Here is a 20,578-nt window from a genome sequence, read left to right as displayed (position 1 = left end):
GGAATATATATGATTACTTGGGGGTTCATTAATGTGTACCTAAATCTAAGTATATTGACGAGCGTCTTTGCATTTCGCCGCGAATTGCCGCGGCCCGTTCCCGGATTGGTCCTGCGACATCATCGAGAAAGGCAGCGTAACGCCATAGCCACTAAAATACCACTATATAGCCACTAAAGTACAGGTCTATAAATACGAAGCATGTGTTCTTAAATAAAATGGTTGCGAGTGCAGCGAGCGTCGTGTCTGCTCGTGTGTCTTCGCCGTGTCCGTGTCAGTGCGATGCTTCACCAGCAAGGCGTGATGACTAAAATACCGCTGTGTGTACGATTCTCCATTACTTGTCCTTGCTTTACTCGTGAGCTGTAGACAAACTCTCTCCTTTCTGTGTCGAACTCCTTGTTACCACTAATACCTAAGCTCCTTAGCTAGTACAAAGCGCGGAAATCGCGAGGTTACGCTATGGCACACTAATATCCCATTCATTCGTAAATGAGAGTGCTTGCTGATAAATAACGCCTGTTATATACATATACTATATATGTTTCCACTGTATGCCTTCCAAAAGGATCACCGACACTGCAACGCGATTAATAAAAAATCTTTTCCCTGACTTTTTTCCCTGTAGGGTGCATTCCTTTGCGTATGTCGTATTCAAGAATATGTCCTCTGTCGAGAATTCATCGCGTCCTATAGCGCGAGGCAAGAGCCCTGGCTGCACTTGTGTGTAGAGTAACGTGCCAACCATCTCATTATTTTTACGTCCGCATTTATGCGGCTAACGTCAGCAGTCAACGTCCGCAACTTTAACGTACCCACTTATGCAAGAAAGAAAAATACACTGGCGAAAGAAGCAAATGTGTATGATAAATTGAGTAAACGCAACATACAGTATACACGAGAGAAGAAAGGGGGTTAACCGAGGGGCCCGATTTTTCATTAGGCATATCATAAGAAGCCAACAAACACTGACACCAAGGGCAATATAGGGGAAGTTACTTGTGCTTAATAAATGAAATAAAGAAACGATAAATTAATGAAAATGAAAGTGGATAAAAAAAATTGAAAGCTTATCAAGGTTAAGCCCAGTGGATGCTTCGCATCCACTGGGCTTAACCTTAGCGTATCTTTAGCGTTTGGAGGCATCTTGACCGCATACACGCCCGGCGCAAAGACGCTGGCGCGGTTGCGGGCACAGAGACTGACGCGACGGCGGGCGCGCGCCGCTTCATCCCTGGCGTGACGTCACATATCACGTGAAGCAGCGATGGTGGCGCCGCCGCCGCGTCGCGCGCGACGGCGCGAACCGAAGCGTGGAGGCCTCCGCCGGGCGACGTCCGATGGCACGATATGAGGCCCCATCTGTAGCCGGTGTGACGTCATCACGTGACGTCACATCATGTGATCTCACTTCAGGGTCAGTGGTGGCCACCGCCGGGAGGCGACCGACGGCGCGATATGAGGCCTCATCTGCAGCCGGTGTGACGTCATCACGTGACGTCATGTCACGTGACCTACTTGAAGGTCACTTGAAGGTCAATGGTGGCCACCGCCGGGAGGCGACCGACGGCGCGATATGAGGCCCCATATGCAGCCTGTGTGACGTCATCACGTGACGTCATGTCACGCGACCCCACTTCAGGGTCAATGGTGGCCACCGCCGGGCGTCGCGCGAAGTCCCGAAACCTACGTTAATATGCTTCGCATAAAACTTGCCGCAGGTGGGGAACGATCCCACAACCTTCGCATTTCGCGAGCGATGCACTACCAATTGAGCTACGCGGCGCCGTTTCCCCAGCCACTTTCTTTGGGTATTTTATGTTTCCTTGCAGAAACCTGGGAGTGTTAGCCAGCGCCACCACTCACAGACCTTGGCAGCGGACGTGGAACATCCTTTATGCCGCAGGCGTCATGAGAACGTGATCTTTTTTGGGTGAAGGCAACCGGTCCATAAACCCACAAATGCTACCTGAAGGCATAAATGTTGCCGGATTCGATACCCTCGTTATGTAATAAACGAGCGAAGAAAGGGGGTGAATTAAGGACCCGATCTTTTATTAGTCATATCATAAGAAGCGAAGGTTGTGGGATCGTTCCCCACCTGCGGCAAGTTGTTTTTTCATCCACTTTCATTTTCATTAATGTACTGCTTCTTTATCTCATTTATTAGGCACAAGTAATTTCCCCTGTGTTGTCCTTGGTGTCAGTGTTTGTTGGCTTCTTATGACATCCAGTATAGGTAACACAAGGAACATCATAACGAACTGTAATACAAAACTGATTGTTTTTCTTTCTCTATTCAGTTGTTCCTGTCTTTGTATTATATGAAGACGCGTAATACATAAATTTAAACACGTTACTTTATCGATTGCACGCCTTTATTCCTTAAAATAACAGCGTACTCGAATTCCACTATACCGGTACCAACATACGGGACAAATATTTGTACGTTAACAAGGAAGCTTGAGAAGAAGTGAAGGAGCGCGAAACGAGCGGTGCAAGGAAAAATGATAGGCTGTGTACCGCTAAGGGACAGGAAGGCAGCGGAGATTGATTAGATATTATTTAAATTGATGATTAGGGATTGACTGAAAGATTAATTACAGAGCAGACGGGGATAACGGATATTACAGTTGACATTAATACGAAAATATGAAGTTGGCAGGCGATGTAATGCGTAGGGCAGACAATTATTAGAGTTACAGGATGGATGCCAAGAGAAGGAAAGCGCCGTCGAAGACGGCAGGCCATTAGGAGGTGTCAGGCAATTAGGAAACTTGGCAGGCGCAACCTGGGGTCAGCTGACGCAAGCCATGGGCAAAATTCGAGATCACTGGCACCTTCGTCGTGCCGTGGACATAAACATGCTACAGCTGTGCAGATGTTGATTTAATCCCAAATTTTCACCCAACCTGCCACGAGGTTCTTAAAGTGCAGCGGTACGCGCGGGAATGCGGGACCCGGATGTCCGAGGGAAGGATGAAAGCGCAGAGCGCGATTGGAACGGCACTGGCTGCCGCGGCACGGAGCCAAGAGGAGAGAGCGAGAGGGAGGGGGGGAGGGCAACCGCGGGGCGACGTCGACGCCCCAACCGACAACGGAGCGACGACGCCGGCGACCGGGCGAACGCCCTCCCCTCGCAGCTAGCGCGCAGCCACAGCGCCAACGAGGGCCTCTTCCGCTGCTCGCGTCGGCGATTGCCCGACGCAGGCCGTTGCCGCGACGATGCTGGCGGAGAGGCGGGAGGCGCCGCGATCTTGGGAAGCACGGGAGGACCGCGAGAGCCGCTCGTATAAGGAAGGGGTCAGCGCCCGGCAGTTGTATTGTGTCGGTCGGTGTTCGGCAATATGCTGGTCCTCGCGGTCGTGTGAACATGTTCGGACCGACAGTTCCCGCGGCTGTGCGGTATGAGCAGAAGTGTATGACCGGGTACAGCATCCCAAGTTACCAAGTACTTGGCGAAGTATGATGTGGGGAGGTTTTAAAGGGAAGGAAGAAGAACGGTTAATTGCCTGTCACTGAGTAAACTACCAGCGCTAGTCACATACACACTATATTTTCGCGGAAGCCGATCAAGAGAGAACGCAAGGTGGCTAACTTCCCTTTTCTTTTCTGCTTTTTTTTTTGATGCGAAAGCATCAAATGGCCCATCGATGGCCCAACACTTCCCTCTTCCAAACTGCATGAGCTGAGTGTTACTGACAGTCAGTTCTCACAATATTTCTGTCAATATAACTACAATTTCAAAACAATTTCATCAATAGCACTGTCAATAGCAACCTATCGAAATACTACCGATAGCTTTAATGCGATTTGTATTCTTATAGGTACTTCAGGGACTTTCCGGATGCTATCTATCTATCTATCTATCTATCTATCTATCTATCTATCTATCTATCTATCTATCTATCTATCTATCTATCTATCTATCTATCTATCTATCTATCTATCTATCTATCTATCTATCTATCTATCTATCTATCTATCTATCTATCTATCTATCTATCTATCTATCTATCTATCCGATTTCTCGTCAACCTATGATCTAAACTTGGTCGAATGGTTGGAGCATCGGATTACTGTGTTCAGGGAACGGGGTTGGAAACCAGCTGTGGCACCACTAACAACTGGTCATTGCTGGAAGCGGCTGAGAGAAGTCGACGAGTAAGCAGCACCATGAACTTGAATAATAACTCTCAAATAATTATGTTTCCTACTTGCCGAAAACTTCTACTTTACCGTGATTTACTGTCTTTGAAGTTCCCTTTCCCCCCTTTTCGTTTAAAAGCCGGATTTCTAGCCAATTCCTTGTAGTTTGTAAGCGCATGAAATAAGCTGCAAGCAAGCAAGCAAGGCATCGCGCGATGCCGTTGACGATGCGCTATGGTAGGATACAACCTAAAAAAAAAGAGCAGCTGGCAACTACGGCACACGGACCATGCAGGATTGTGTTACTCCGCCAGGCAATCACAGAAGCAAACACGATTGTCGTCATGCGATCTTTTCAAAATGGCTTCGTACTTCGTACTCCGGAGCGTCTGCTGTTCTTGAGTCTTTTCATTGGCGAAGCGATGAGCTGCGCAACAGACATGAATAAAGTGTATGGAGTCTGATAATGTCACTCTTCGAAAGTCCGCGGTACAGCTAATTTCACTGCTGAATCCGTTTTACTTACGAAACTTCCCTTCCAACTGAAATTAAACTTGACAATAAGTTGCAGCGAAGCGAGTGTCTTCTTTCAGTTAAGTAAAGAATTAGGCTTTCATCGTTCCACTATAGTAGACGAGTGAAAACGTATAAAATTACGAGCATATAATTTTATTTTTGTGGTTACTGCCTTATTCAGGTAACAGGGAAAGTTAGAAGAACGAACTATTTGCAGCGTCGCGGAGGAACAGTGGCTGGGGGTTATGAGGGCATGGGCGGAGCTTCACTGTAGACATACTATAGTGCACAACAGTGTCGGAGACTTCTGCACGGGTCAGGTAACGCACAAAGGCCAAAACATCGCGTCGCCGCCGTCTTCGTCAGTACAGGGGCCAACAACGAGATGGTGCAGCGGTTCGTGTGAGTGCACCTAACAGCTTGAAGCAAGACTGCGTTCATATCTTGCTACTACAACGCTCGCGAACGGGACATGTCACGCTCCATCTGCGGGGACTTTGACCTCTAGAAGCCCCCAAACGCATGGTGTACGAATTGCGTGAAGCGCCGTTTGGCTCCCAGCGGGCCTGTCTCGACATGTTACCTATAGAAAGCACCGGCGGTGTGCTCGATGACATTGTTGGCCGCGGAATCAGGGACATTGAACCCCACACGTGTGCATTTTAAAAAAAGAAAAGAGGAAAACCTAAATTATGAGGTTTTACGTGCCAAAACCACGATGAGGCACGCTGTATAGTGGAGGACTCCGGAAACTTGGACCACCTGGGGTTCTTCAACGTGCACCTAAATCTAAATATGTGTGCATCGTACTTCTCTATGTATGGCTCTGTGCTCGTCGCCAACGGCGATAGACGAGACGACGACGGGCTGCTGTCTACTAGCGCTGCCTAACTGATTGACATTTCGTCCTAAATTGTAGATATGTATAGAACATACATATCGTCTGCATATATTAAAATGTACACTAATGAATATAAAATTTAGACAGAAAGCAACCAAACCACATGAAAGTAAACAAATATTTTGTAACTAAATATATCGTAGAACCCTGACTCCGTCTCGTTAATTTCACCACCACAAGAATTCATCACGCATAATCACCATCTGTCCCAAGAAGGAATGCTAATCGCACTTACCGTTGCCCATTACCTCGCAAAATATCGCAGTACTGTAGATAGTGCTATCAATACAGCAATTCCATCGATAGTAATTTTTTACCCTATGAATAGTTTGAAAAACTATATTTAAAAAAAAAGCTATCAACAAATATCGATAGTTTTGCATCGCTAATGCGCACGTAATGCCCTGCAGTGCTGCCATTACGCTACACCATGCTTGCACGTGCGTAAACAGCGCCGGGAATCTTTTTTACATTTTTTTTACTTCGCGAGCTACTGGCGTATAAGCAGCTTCGTCCTTGCGCCCGACACGCAACGAGGCCGGGTCGCGACGGACAGTTCGTCACGCTGTCAGTGAGAAGATGGATGCGCTGTCGAATGAGGTGCTTCTCTCCAAACGCGAACGGAGAAGGTTTGCACGTTGAGGCCGCCTGGTGCGAAGATGCAGCGAATCGTTAGGTTACTCGCGCGGTGCAGGTTCCTGGAAGACACATTCTCGATAAATACAACGCCAAGCCTCAAAGTTCAAGGCTCCGATGCGTGAAAATCATTAAGTTACAGCTGCTACAAGGACAGTACAGTTTGCAGAATCGATCCTGCTTCTTCTTTCGTTGCATTATGATGGAGCGCCCTAAAATTTTCGTTGCGGGAAACGCTTGAGCTATAATGTGCCCCAGCTAACGTTAGCCAATCACTTTAAAAAGAGGGAGAGAGAGAAAGAGAGAAAATCATTACGCAAGGCGCAATTATAAGACCTAGGGCATTAGTCGTCAGCGATCTGATGACCAAACACAATACGTCTTAAAATGGTATCTCGCGCTATGATTTTTTTTTAATAGTTCTCTTTTCGCAGCTTCCCTAACGTTTGCTGGAACATCCGATACGTTTCAGAAACAGGAGCCACACCAGGATTTCTCTACATGTCGATGGGGCAGAACACAGACTTTCATTTTAGTTGGAGTTGCCGGAGGGCCCTTCATCAGGTGTACTTCATGGTGGTAAGTTGTACACTATATATCACCTTATATTAATGACCCGTGGTTGTCTGACCTCTAGCCAATCTGAAGTGTGAACTACGGTGTTGTGTGCAATCTCTCACCTACCGCAGAAATCATAGGTAGTGCGTCGATGTTGCTATTAATAGGCACCGACAAAGCCCATTCGATAATCTTGGTCGTTCTTAATTGAACCCCCATTGTGTGGTGTGCTTACGCAGGAACGTTCCTTCGGAGAATACAGGTGTTTACCATTTGCGAATAATGCATCTCGTTGCTCCGTTTGCAGCCTGTAAATATACCTCTAGATTTCAGAATTGCCTTGTCTCTAAGTGTAGTCATTGTTTGAGCAGTATGATTTACAACGGGAAAAATATATCGTATACGTATTCTAAGAACTTCATTTTATCTGTTATGCGTTGACAGCACTACATTGGAAGCTATACCTCTTAGGTGCTTTGCAAAATAATGGCTCAATCTGTGTTCTTTACAGCTATATAGCTGATTCGCGCGATAGAAATGCCACACGGAAGAAAGAAACGGGCAGATCGTGCAAGACCGTCGCGTTTGAGGAGCACGTCATCCGAGATACGTCGATCGCCAACGATATCTGTGATCTCGGAAGTCATGCTTCAAGCTTAGACGTGGTGCTTTGTTTCGCGCTCGTCCAAAATGAACAGTGCGGTTCAAAGCCTGTCCAATTGCTTGCTGTTGAGTTTCCATGAGCAGAATACTCTGTGTATAGTACGATTCCTATATAGCATGAGTTCTATGCTCCAAACATGGCCTACGTGATCTCAATCCATCTGCGCCCCGGATCACTGTTTCCCCAATAAAACAGTGGTTTTGTTGGGCACCTCTTGCCATTGTTTTCCTTTATTTTCTATTCATGTACAAATACTGTGAGTCATTATATTGGGCCAAGCAGGAAGGACAATACATAACAAAGCAAGAACAGCTAGAAGTGCGATGTTGTACACGTTCCAAAATAGAACCGAGGCGGTCCTTTCCACCGAGCCACAGACGATTGGTACATTCGAACCGTGATGAACGCAATGACGTTAGTTGTGACGTGATTGCTGCTGTCAATCATTCCGTGCCGTCCGCTATCGGAAGAACGCAAGGGAACCGACCGTCTATTTCGTGACGTAAAGAATGGACCACCTCCGTTCGATTTTGGAACGCGTACAAGATCGCACCCTATAGGTTTCCATAGCAATACACCGAAACTAAATACAGATATATTAAAAGGTCATATTAGGTCTACAGTGCCGAAACATTGAAGATAAAGTAGTGAACGCTTGAAGAACACATCAAGCAACTACATCCCCATCAGCAAACAAGTTGAGCATAAGAAGCAGCATTACTAAACACACACACAAAAGGTAAATATTGCACACAGGAAGAACGTATATACAAGATGAGAATTTCTCCTCATATGATTGCGGGAAACCAACAAGTTAACTGGCAATGAATTCCAAATCAGAAAACAGTTCTGGGGTAGAAAATCTGCGCTCAATTCTCTCATTGCGGGCAAATATAGGCGTTATATCAAGCGTTCGTGAAATTCCCTCATTCTCGTTTATGCGGCTGACTTAACACTACTAGAAAAACTAACCTTTGCTCTCCGTGAAATAATTTTGCGCGTAAAGGCTAGGTGTACCGATGGTGCCAACCACCTGTGACGGCTAACTGAAGGGTGTGGGCAGGAAGCTTAGTAACCCGCCTCGGAAGCATCGCGCAGGGCAGCGCACGCTGCAGATGGCTTCAGTCAAGCAACAAGCGGTTGCCTGCTCCTCAGAAGGAAGCAGTCGCCCATTGCGTGCGACTGATGTTTTCCTGAACCTGCACTCAACCACCGTCGAGTCCCGCAGGGATTAGCGGTTGAAAGCGGAGAGATCGACTCATCAACTGGTTCTCTCTGCGCTCCCTCGAAGGACGCGACTGGCAGAATTTCCAGAAGTATTTGGCAGAAGTACAAATGCAGAAGAAGCCTGATTAGCGCCCCATTAACGAATGACTGAGTGTGAAAAAAAGAAAGAAGAAAAAAGACAAGCTGGCTCTTGCTGCTTGCGCCCTCTATCGAAGCCTGAGCGCCCATTTGGGCTTATAACAAACGTGGCTTCGGTATAAGGACGTCTTTCCTGCCGTTTTTAAACTGTTCTCACTCTTCCTTCTACCGCTGCAGCTACTGTGGATTCTGCCGCAGACGTTACATTCGCTCTATGAACTCTCGCAGAGCCGATAAAGAAAAAAAAAGAACAAATAAAGTTGAGGTAAGAGGTTGAGAAAAAAAATGGAGAGAAGAGGATACAGTCAAAAGGCGTAATACAAACTGGACGGATAATGGAATCTTTGACAAAGAGTTCGGAGGTCAGCGTGCGCTGACCTGCCGTCGGGTCGCGTACAGGGACCACTATACCCACGAAGTATGTTACTCGACGTCACCAAGCGTCCGAGAACGACAGGATGAGGGGGGACACGGCTCCTCCCTGTCATGGACACGGGAGCGCTGGCTGCGAAGTAATTGGTAAGAGAGCTAAAAGGACGAAACAATTTAGGGAGACACGTTTGCAAGACGGTTGGTGGTTCTTTCGGATGTGGAGTGGAGTGGAGTGGAGTGAAGTGGAGCCTGCGACAGATTGTGCCACTCCAGCAGTGGCCTGGAGAATTTTAACAGTGACTGTACTTTTGCGCGGACGACAGCGGCCGCGGAAATAAAAGCGAGTAAAGCGTTTAGTCCTTCGCCGAAGAACAAAACGATGATTCGAAAGATTACCCGCCGTGGTTGCTCAGTGGCTATGGTGTTGGGCTGCTGAGCACGAGGTCGCGGGATCGAATCCCGGCCACGGCGGCCGCATTTCGATGGGGGCGAAAACACCCGTGTGCTTAGATTTAGGTGCACGTTAAAGAACCCCAGGTGGTCAAAATTTCCGGAGTCCTCCACTACGGCGTGCCTCATAATCAGAAAGTGGTTTTGGCACGTAAAACCCCGTAATTTTTTTTAATGATTCGAAAGAGTACACATTGTCATTCTTAACAAACAGCATAACTCTCCCAATTGTGCATTTTGCTTTACTGTTCTTTACGGGTCCTGTACATGGTGGCAATATAACAAAAAAAGAGAAAGATCCAGTACAGCCAAAATAAACTATTCTACAATAATTCCGTATTTTAAGACGGGTTGAAATGTGCTCGGGGTTTCGCCTAATAAAGAACAAAGATATATCAGACGCAGGCAGCTGATCCTCGAAGCCATTGCACCGATCCAAAACAATAATAGCGATAATAGAAATGACATGAACACTGCTTGTATCGTAAGTTACTGAATATTAAGCAGACCAAGAAAAGAAATAAGGCACATCGACTTTCCGAGAACAGCATACAGAAGGTGACCTTCGTAGCCGCCAGAGGAAAATGACGAAAAATTTCAAAAATAAAGTAACGCAAGCTATATGACATCCGTTCGGCCTGCAGACGACAGGATAACAAACGACGCCTCTAACACTGGGCTTGAAGGTCACGAAACAAGAAGAGAACAATGTGACGTCCGATGTAAGCCTGTACTTTTTGCCACGCGGCTGCGTTGAAAACTAAAACTAATGAAGGCTGTATAGTGGGATAGCACGCACCTTCGATAACAACGCTGGCGACACCGAATACGAGTTTTTATTTGGGATTACAATGCAGGAGTTGTGCAACACGAAAATATCAAAAGTATATGCAGAAATAAAAATTGTTGGCCGGCACCGGGAGTGAGGAAAAGAATCACGTTAATTTGGCATTTTTTGGCGAACTCTAACTTTCTTTTTTCAATGCGTTGGCATTAGGGGTAAGAACAGAGAAGAGGTTTGTACGGTCACCCCCTATTTCGCACGCTGCAATAATTCGCACGCCTGCAGTTGTTCTTTCTTTCAAATATATATATATATATATATATATATATATATATATATATATATATATATATATATATATATATATATATATATATATATATATATATATATATATATATATATATGCCTTTTCAGGGCTGAAGCAAAAGAAAAACAAGCAAAGAAAAAAAACACAGCCAATACATGCGAGCTCGCCGTGTTCAACCACAGGTGAACAAATAAATACATGTAAAATTAAGGAGATCAAAACATATCGAGAGCGGTTGACACGATAAATTTCGAACTCCATAGCTGACGCGACACAAAACACGCATTGCCATTCCGTGAAATTTAACGCTGGCTTCGACCCTGCCAAGCTTCATGCCGCTCATTTTCTGGCTTCATCTCTGCAAAAGTAAAATATCGCCTGTTCGACCAGAATGTAGCCTTCGTATTTCCACCTGAGTGTATCTGTAGCGCCCACTGCGATATTAACGTAGAGTCGTATGTGCCGACACAACAACGGCAAACTCAAAATAGAGAGAGACACTGACAGAGAGAGAGAGAGAGAAGAAAGGAAGCGACAAAAGGAATGAAAAGCAAGGAAAGCGAGGAAAATGAAAAAAAGAAAGAAACAATGACTAAGGAAAGCAACAAAGAGAGAAAGAAATAATGGTTGACCTGTTTTGAGCTCAGTAGGGACATTTAAGACGTCATCGCAGTAACGGCGGATTCTACTAGCCGGCCGAAAATAACAAGGCAACCTTGAGTATGGCTGGGGCCGATCGCAAAGACATATTTCCTCTTTGTCCCCGCCTTACAACTTGGTTCTACCTATAAATAAGCTCTCTTACAATGCATCGAGCCGCGTTGAATTCAAAGTCAGTTCAAGGATTTCGGTTCATCGCTTGCTTAAGCCTGTCGTCTTTGAAATTCTACAGCACGCGACCTTTATAGGACGCGACGATGGTAAACACACGCTGCGAAGCTTTCGAAAGTAACAAGCCATAATACATTTTCGCGCTACGCCAAATAGGCCACGTCGCACTGACAAAAGGCCAGACATCGGTGATGACGCAGAATATGGATTCTACATATTTCGCCCTCATAATGTACACTGCCCGACGCTGCAACAACATAAGAGCCGAAGGGCCGTATTGTTCAAGTAGACAAAGCAGCATACGGGCGATACTTGTGTGCCTTTTGTGGCCTTAACCAGCTTTCTCTGTTTTTTTTTCTAGCCAAGCTTCGTCTCCCTTATACAACAAAGAAACATATCATGGCATCTGCGCCTTGCATGTATTGCCCAAAAATCAGCCCAGTGCAAGACAAATACCTACGTGTGCGTGCGGACCATAACTATCTCTCTCTCTCTGTGTCTATATATATATATATATATATATATATATATATATATATATATATATATATATATATATATATATATATATATATATACATATGAACTCTTAGGAATTTTCTTAAGAGTTTATAAGAGTTCATAAGAGTTTCCTAAGAGTTTCCTAAGGGTCTTTTCTGTCTTTCGTTCATGACAGCCCAGCATGCGAGCTGAAATGTGTTCTTTCGCCAACATGAGAGTCGTGAATTAGTGTTCTTGTTTATTTACTCATTTGTTTATTCACCATCCTTCCATCCGTCTTAGTTGTATATCAGCGAATGTATGATCCCTCTGTAGCGATACCTAAGTGCCGGCAGGACTATCGTAACAACTTGATTCCATGTTATTTTTTTTTTTCCGTACTTCGCCATCACAGCAGTATCGGCCAGTTGTGAGCAGTGGATCATGAAGAGGTGGCAGATTTCAAACGAAATAAATCGTTGCAATAGACCAGTCCCAGGCCACGAAATCTGGCTCCCTTTTCCCGCGAGTGTACGCGAATTTGAATGCAGCGACACGGCCGTGCACCAGCACGATCGTGATTCAGATTCGCCTATGCCAGCTTCCGTCACATGCAATGCCGCATTACTGAGAAACAGAGCGCAGCTGTGAAGAGAGAAAGAGAAAAAAAATAATGCAGAGAAAGGCAGGGAGGTTAACCAGAGGTAGTTCCGGTTGGCTACCCTGCGCAGGGGGAAGGGTTAAGAGGGATAAAAAGGGGAAAAGAGTAGAAGGGAGAGATAGAAAGCGCTCTTGAAAGGTAGGCGGTCACGCGTTCTAGTTGTTTACAACTAATCATCCAAGTGCGTAATATTCTGCGTCCCGTGCGAAACTTCAGGCTGTGTTCCAGTATGGCCAGCACTGGAGACGAGTCTACTTTGATAGCTTCGAGCCCAAGTAATAAAACGCATATAGAAGACGCCTCTGCGGCTTGACGCCACTTTATGTCGACAGAGAAGCACATACTGTCGCTCCTCTGCAAATGCTTTCAAGCATGAAATGCTTTTAGCACCCGTTGTCGGCGACCTTCAAATATTATGATAGGAGAGTGCCAGCAAACTTGAAAAATGGAAAAAAAATCGAGAGGAAGAGGAAGGCAGCTTTGTCTGTGTCTACCTCTCGGTTTTTTTTCCATTTTTCAAGTTTGCTGGCATTGTCCTAAGCATAACCATGTACCAACTAGCCCAACAAGCCACTCTCCTGACCTTCAAGTGACCTTGAGAGAAAAGCCAGAGCTGTTATCCGGCCACTCAAACGAGAATGTCCGGGCAAGTTGGGAGAACGAGATTATCCGAGCAACCAGTCGACACTTCAGAAAGTGCGGTCTCTGACCCAGCCCTTTGTAGAGGACCGCATTACATACGCTAGATACTGCCTAAACAGTTACAAAAAATATTGCTTCCCAGTTCTTCCTAATGTTTGTTCCCAATGTCACTCAAGCTGTATCTTCTAGTAGGCTGGAGTTTTTTTTTGTCATTTGCAATAGCGACGTTCAAAAGGCAGGTACAGGGTATCATATACTTCGCTGTCATCTTCTGGCGCTGAGACAGGGTTGTCCGCGCTCTTTTGAACGCCAGCGTTCCGTGAGTTCCGCGTCGCGGGTTTCGCGTCGCCTCGGGAGATGGCGCCACGCTGCGTGGCTCCTCCTTCAGGGCATTTTCTTCTAGCTGGGCAGTGCGCTCTGTCTCCCTGGCGTCTTTCGCTGCCTATCGTGCCGCCTTCAGCCGGTTTTCTTCTTGAAGCTGTGCAGCGTCCATATGGACCAGTGCATAGCATGGCGCGGCGCCGTGTGGTGTGCCGTTGCGAACATGCACTACACCCATTTTAAGATTGTGGCTAGTATATCTCCCACCCATCTGCTTTGCCGAATGCCATTTCGTGCTTACATCTAGTGTCGATTACGGGAGAGCCACCAACTTCTTTTCGTGCGCAAACCTACGAAAAACAGAGCGTACCTAACATCAGGCGCACAAGAAAGCGTGACTACGTATTCTTATGCACAGGCGACCAGTACCCGACGAGTTTCCAAGCATTGCGCTCAGGCGCCATCATGCTCTTGGGCAGCAAAGTACACTGCACCTTTCTTCTGGACCACAATGCTGTTTTTGTGAAGCTGCCTTTCTTTTTTGTTTCTTTGCTGGCTTCATCGAAATTGGAACGACACTCAAGACGGCCACTGTCCCGTTAGTCGTCTGTCTAGTTCCCCGCAGAAGAGTACTGGAACATCGCCCCATTCAACATCAAGCGCGCGAGTACGTATTCTAAGGCCATGGCGTTCCGGGATTACACCAACGCGTCCTCGAAGACGTGAAGCAGCCGCATCCATCGCCCACTACGAGGAGTGTACGTACGTGCAAGAACCGAGTTCCCTAGGCTGCAGCCCAGCAGTGGTTGCTGGCGCGGCCGTCCTTAAGATGCCTGGCGCGCGCGGACGGCCGAAATTGACGCCGCCGCCGCCGCCTGGCCGGGTTGCACCACACGCACTTCGTGGCCTTGTTTATCCCCCTCCGAAGGTGTCGCGAACAACAGCGAGAACGCGAAAATGAAGAGAAAGAAAATCGAGACGAGGCCACGTGGCGGCGGCTGGATCTTCTCACCGCGATTCAAAACCGCCAAGGTTGAATTACTGCCGGCGCCTTGCGGCCACGGCGTACACTCGAGCGTGGTACACGCCCGCCGCACCGCCTCGCCGTGAACCGCGTCAAGAAATGAGTTTGCTTCGCCCTCGCCTGGCAACTGATTCGACCTTAGATCCCTTTTAACGGTGCCCCGCGATTCAACGCCGCGGCAATTATGCGTGACCGAATCTGCATTTCCTTGGTTTGCTCTTTTACTACGCTCTTTGTCTTTTCTTCTATTGCGGCCAACATCAAAATGCTATTCAGTTCACCACTTCGCGCGTTGTCTTATAATCCATCATCTGCATACCGGGCATCGCAATCCCGGTATACGCATGCGATATGTGGATCACGTATGCGCAGCCGTTTAAGCTGATGTTATGGTTATCACGTTTTTTGTTTATTCCAAGCATTCTTTGCTTTATACCAGGCACTTAGCGGCAGGTATGCACATGCTCCTGCCGCGCATTGTTCCGGGCCCCTTCAATAAAAATAATATCTAAAAAAAATGCTTGTCTGACGGAAGGATTTAACCAGGATGCCCAAGAACGAAAAACCCGATGCTTTATCCTTGGGCCACGCACACTTCCTTTTCTTCAAACGCATTGATTACTGAGAAGAAAAAAAAACGTGCATATTGTATATACATAGCGGTCAAAACAGTACTAGGCCACAAGTGCATAAATATTATTATGATGATGATTTATTGGCATCGCCTTTGAAAGACGGGGCGGGGATGAATAGTCACCTATAGCTTGCTTGAGTTAATAAGGTATGCTATGCATACTTTCAATTCTAGCATTTTTGATTGCATCTTCTTGTTCTTTTTTTTTCTCTTCCTCAAAACTTCACCCTAGTCAGTGCCACCTATCGTTCGAGACAATGAGCGCGGTTTGTCACGTCGCACAGAAGCAAACTGCCTGAACAAAGCGGAAGCCCCGCATTTCCACGTTTCCTGAAGCGCCAGTTTCCATTAGGCCCCAGAAGCCGCAATGAACATTTTACCGCCTTCGGTATCAGCCCAGATCATAATGCAACACGTTGTAACGTTTCTTTTAGGGAGTACAGTAAATCAGTCGTGATGCCACCCCCGTTGTGGTGGCTTTGCTACTGTCACGTCTCACGCACAAATGCTCGCCTCACACAAGCATATTGGTTCATCGGCTAACCCTTTGCAGAACACACAACGATGCTCGATAGCCAGCTACTTGCAAGATGCTCCATGTAAATTGCTTCCAACACTGCGTAAGATCTGCACTCCTTGTTTATTATTATTATTATTATTATTATTATTATTATTATTATTATTATTATTATTATTATTATTATTATTATTATTATTATTATTATTATTATTAAAAAATTAAATTATGGGGTTTTACGTGCCAAAACCACTTTCTGATTATGAGGCATGCCGTAGTGGAGGGCTCCGGAAATTTCAACCACCTGGGGTTCTTTAACGTGCACCAAAATCTAAGTACACGGGTGTTTTCGCATTTCGCCGTCATCGAAATGCGGCCGCCGTGGCCGGGATTCGATCCCGCGACCTCGTGCTCAGCAGCCTAACACCATAGCCACTGAGCAACCACGGCGGGTTTATTATTATTATTACTATTATTATTATTATTATTATTATTATTATTATTATTATTATTATTATTATTATTATTATTATTATTATTATTATTATTATTAATATTATTATTATTATTATTATAAATAATTAGTTCATTCATAACATAATTATTTACTTCATTATTTATTCAGTGCAGAAGTAAATTAATCAATACACAAATTCGCTTTTACAACATGCAACCGCGTTTTGACACACATCCTGCATGTGGTAGATACACCTCGCCAGCACTGATTCCGCCTTTTGAATTTTTACGGTTAGCATCCTCATGAAACAGGATTAAGTCCGTGAACCGACTATATAAATGCTATGCCCATCAATATCAGGACGCATATAAGCCAGATGATTCGCGAGCAAAAGCGACAATGCGGCTAATCCTCTGAGCGTTGCATCAAATTCTTATAAAAAAATTTAGTGCCCTTCCACTCTGTGAAGAAGTATAACAAGCGAGGCTGTATTGCGATGAATATATTGATGACTTTATTGACTCATATTGATTGTTACAGGATTGCTATATTGATTGAATAAAAACACGTACACGTAGTTTCGTGGTTTTCATTGCCTTTATTTTGTCTCGTTCGTTACCAAAGTGACCATAGCTTTGTGGTACACGAGGATCGGTTGTACTGCTGTGCTAGACAACTTCTTGAGAAAAGATTAAATGTATGCGCGACCAGCGACGCGTGGTCGGCACATTGACGACAGTGTAGCACTCAATTCCAAACCGCTCAAACAGGAAGGATACAATCTACTTGCTGTCGAGGAGCGCTAGGTCGACGTTAAAGTCGATGATTGGGGGGAACATTATCGCTTTTTATTATGATTTTCAACCCTCCAATGGGAGCAAAGAAGCACCGTCATCCCACGTTTTCTATATGGCCATGAACGTCATGCATCATACCATGGTCGATAAGATGACAACGTTCAGAGTGATGGCCGCGACTTTTTTTTTTTTTTTTCGCGCATGCTCATGGGGTTGCGCCGGAGCTTTAAGTGTACAGGAGACGCACGGACGGACGGACGGACGAATCGGCTAGCCATATACAGCTTCGCTGTAAAAGTAAGAACTGAACAACCTGGCAACTATTCAAAGATGGATCATGGACAGCACGTTCTGTAAATCACTTCTGTATCATCATGAATCATGCTTCATGCTTTCATTTAATTTCATCCTATAGTGTTATGCCGCTGGCAAGCCAAGCGAATAAAAGAAATCTCATATGTTATTTGACGTAGGAGAAAAAAAAAACAATACCTGGAAAACATATATGTTTTGTCATTTGATACCGTGCCAGGTTTCTCTAACTTCGCTTCGAGAAAGCGGTCCAGATATAAGCGCCACATTTGACGGGATAGGTAGTTTACTGCGCGCATTGTGTTCGATCTACCCTGCTTACGTGGCAAGTGTGGTCTCTGTTCGAGCAATGGATAGGATTGTTGCAGTCGACGATAAATAACCTCGTAAACATGGCGCAACGTTCATCATATTGTCCTGAAAGATAGCTGCTGGTAGATGTTTAGAACGAATATTCCACTTCCGAGTGATTAAGTAAGGGGGGCATATGTGAAAGTGAGTAAAAAAAATTTGCTCACCAGAAGCCAATTTAGATAGTCTAGAACGTGAACAAGTTGCGAATAGTAGACAGCAGAGGAACCATATTAGAATTCCTATCCAACCTGGCCATTCACAAATTAAGCGTCTCGCTGGTAGTAAACTTGCCGTTATAACACTCCAGAAATGGTGCTGTGCTGAAGACAGATAATGAAGAAAGGGTACGGACACGGGCAACCGCACACTTTCAGTTTTTTAAACTTTAGTTGAAAGTTTGAGCATGTCCGTGTACATTAATTAGCCCCTCGTCCGTGTTCTGTCTTTGGTGTGGTGTCTTAAGCATTATGAAAGAACTCGCCCAACAATTTATACTGCCTTTATAAATCGCGCTGTAAGCGTCAAGTTCACTGGAAAGTAATTTACACCCTTTCTCACTGTAGTGGATCCGATTCCGCCGCCGCCGCCGTGAGCGTCTCCACAACGAGCGGATGTTTATGTTCGCGGCGCCGGCCCCCTCGGCGTGGAAGTCACGTACAATAAAGTTTCAGTTTCACCGGCGCTCGGCTGCTCGCCGGTCGCTCTCGAAGTTCGTTCTCTTCTCTCTGCGCGCGTCTGTCTATAGCGGACGCATTTCGCGCCCCTATAGCTTGGTGACCCAGACGTAGCAAGCTCCCGCAATGGAAGACGAAATGAACACTACAGTAGTCAGCAACGACGCCCCCGCTCTTCAGCCCCAGTCAACAGTGCCAGGCGACATCCCTGCCCCCAGCGCTGCCATGGACGCCATTTCCAATGCCCAGCTGCGGCTGCCGCCGTTTTGGCCGAAGAATCCCGCCGTGTGGTTCACGCAAGTAGAAGCCCTCTTCGATCTGCGGCGCATCACATTGCAACGTGTGATGTACCTGCATGTCGTCTCAGCACTTTCCTCCGAGATAGCTGATGAGTTCGACGACGTCATGAGAGCCCCACATCCGGCCACGCCCTACGACCATTTCAAGGCCATAGTGCTCACACGCAAAACCGTGTCCGAGAGAAGCCGTTTGCAGCAACTCCTCAACGCGGAAGAACTCGGCGATCGCCGACCATCGCAGCTATTACATCGGATGCGACAGCTACTCGGCGACCGTACCCAAGACTCCGAGAGTCCACTATTGCGCGAGCTGTTTCTGCAACGCTTGCCTCAGACACTTGTCGTGGTTTTGGCAGCTGCGGATGATATGCCTCTTGACAAACTGGCAGAGCTCGCGGACCGCGTGAACGACTACTCCGGCGCAAGATCCACGGTGTCCTCGACCACTGTCACATCAGTCCTCGAAACCCGACAATCTCGCCTCGAGGAGAAAATTGACAGGCTGATGGACACCATGGCAGCAATGCAGATGGACACGCCTCGTCGCTCTCCACTGGCGAAAGGTGGCTCACGTTCGCGTTCCCGTTCCCGCCCAAGACACACTCCTGACGGCTTCTGCTGGTACCACGCCAGGTTCGGCACCAGCGCTACAAAATGTCGACAGCCTTGTCGCTGGCCGGGAAACATGGAAACGAGTCACTAATGGCGGCGCGTGACTCAACCGCTACGGGAAGCCGCCTATTCTACATCACAGACAGGATCGCAGGCCATCGCTTTCTTGTGGACACTGGTGCAGAGGTAAGCGTCATTCCTGCCTCTCGCCAGGACCGACACCGTTGTCCGAGGACTGCGCCTTTGCAAGCTGTGAATACATCCACAATCGCAACATATGGCCAACGCTCCCTCACCATTGACCTGGGCCTGCGTCGCATATTTCGGTGGATTTTCATCATCGCCGACCTGCGCTTCGCCATACTAGGTGCGGACTTTCTTACCCATTTCGGTTTGAACGTGAATCTCCGCTCCCGTCAACTTGTGGACTGTACGACCAGCCTCTCCGTGCAAGGTATCCTCGCACCGCTGTCCGCCTCTACGCAACCAGCTCCGCATTCGCCATCATCAGAATTTGCCTCTATCCTCAGTGAATTTCCTGAACTTACCAAACCTACCAATTTGGAACTTCCAGTGCGGCACACTGTGACGCACCACATCGTCACCACGGGTCCTCCTGCGTCCTGCAAGCCACGACGTCTTGCTGGAGACCGCCTCGCCACAGCTCGCAGAGAATTTGATCACATGCTGCAGTTAGGCATAATCCGCCCATCGTCAAGCAGCTGGTCATCTGCCCTACACATGGTGCCCAAGCGTGACCCCGGAGATTGGCGCCCTTGTGGAGACTATCGTGCATTGAATGCCCGCACCGCTCCCGACCGGTACCCGCTCCCGCACATTCACGACTTTGCTACCACTCTTGCTGGAACAACCATATTTAGCAAGATTGACCTAGTCAAAGCATATCATCAAATTCCTGTGGAACCAGCGGACATACCGAAGACTGCCATCACAACACCTTTTGGCCTATTCGAGTATGTCCGCATGCCATTCGGGTTACGGAACGCAGGCCAAACTTTCCAACGCTTCATCAATGAAGTCATACGCGGTCTGCACTTCGTCATCGCCTATCTTGATGATCTGCTGGTGGCAAGTTCTTCACCAGAGCAGCACGCTGACCATCTGCGGTTGCTGTTTTCGCGACTGCAGGAGCATGGCTTAACTATCAACACAGCCAAATGTGTTTTTGGTGTTGACAACGTCGAATTTCTTGGACACCTTGTCACACCTGAAGGAATCAAGCCATTGGACAGGAAGG

General features: G+C 46.7%; 1 protein-coding gene and 1 long non-coding RNA gene across 2 annotated transcripts in view; one reads left to right on the top strand and one right to left on the bottom strand.

Annotated features, from left to right (window-relative positions):
* Positions 1-20,578, bottom strand: part of LOC135917972 (streptococcal hemagglutinin-like) — a 434,329-nt gene that overhangs the window by 255,520 nt on the left and 158,231 nt on the right. The gene's annotated exons all lie outside the window — the stretch shown is intronic.
* Positions 1-20,578, top strand: part of LOC135917991 (uncharacterized) — a 128,084-nt gene that overhangs the window by 95,381 nt on the left and 12,125 nt on the right. Inside the window, exon 3 of the long non-coding RNA XR_010569495.2 lies at positions 6,675-6,781. This is a non-coding gene — a long non-coding RNA (uncharacterized lncRNA). The remainder of the gene's footprint in view (positions 1-6,674; positions 6,782-20,578) is intronic.

The sequence above is a fragment of the Dermacentor albipictus genome, chromosome 2 (assembly GCF_038994185.2).
Source record: "Dermacentor albipictus isolate Rhodes 1998 colony chromosome 2, USDA_Dalb.pri_finalv2, whole genome shotgun sequence".
Classification (NCBI taxonomy): domain Eukaryota; kingdom Metazoa; phylum Arthropoda; class Arachnida; order Ixodida; family Ixodidae; genus Dermacentor; species Dermacentor albipictus.
The sequence above is the reverse complement of the archived record's forward strand: the minus strand, read 5'-3'. Positions and strand labels throughout refer to the sequence as shown.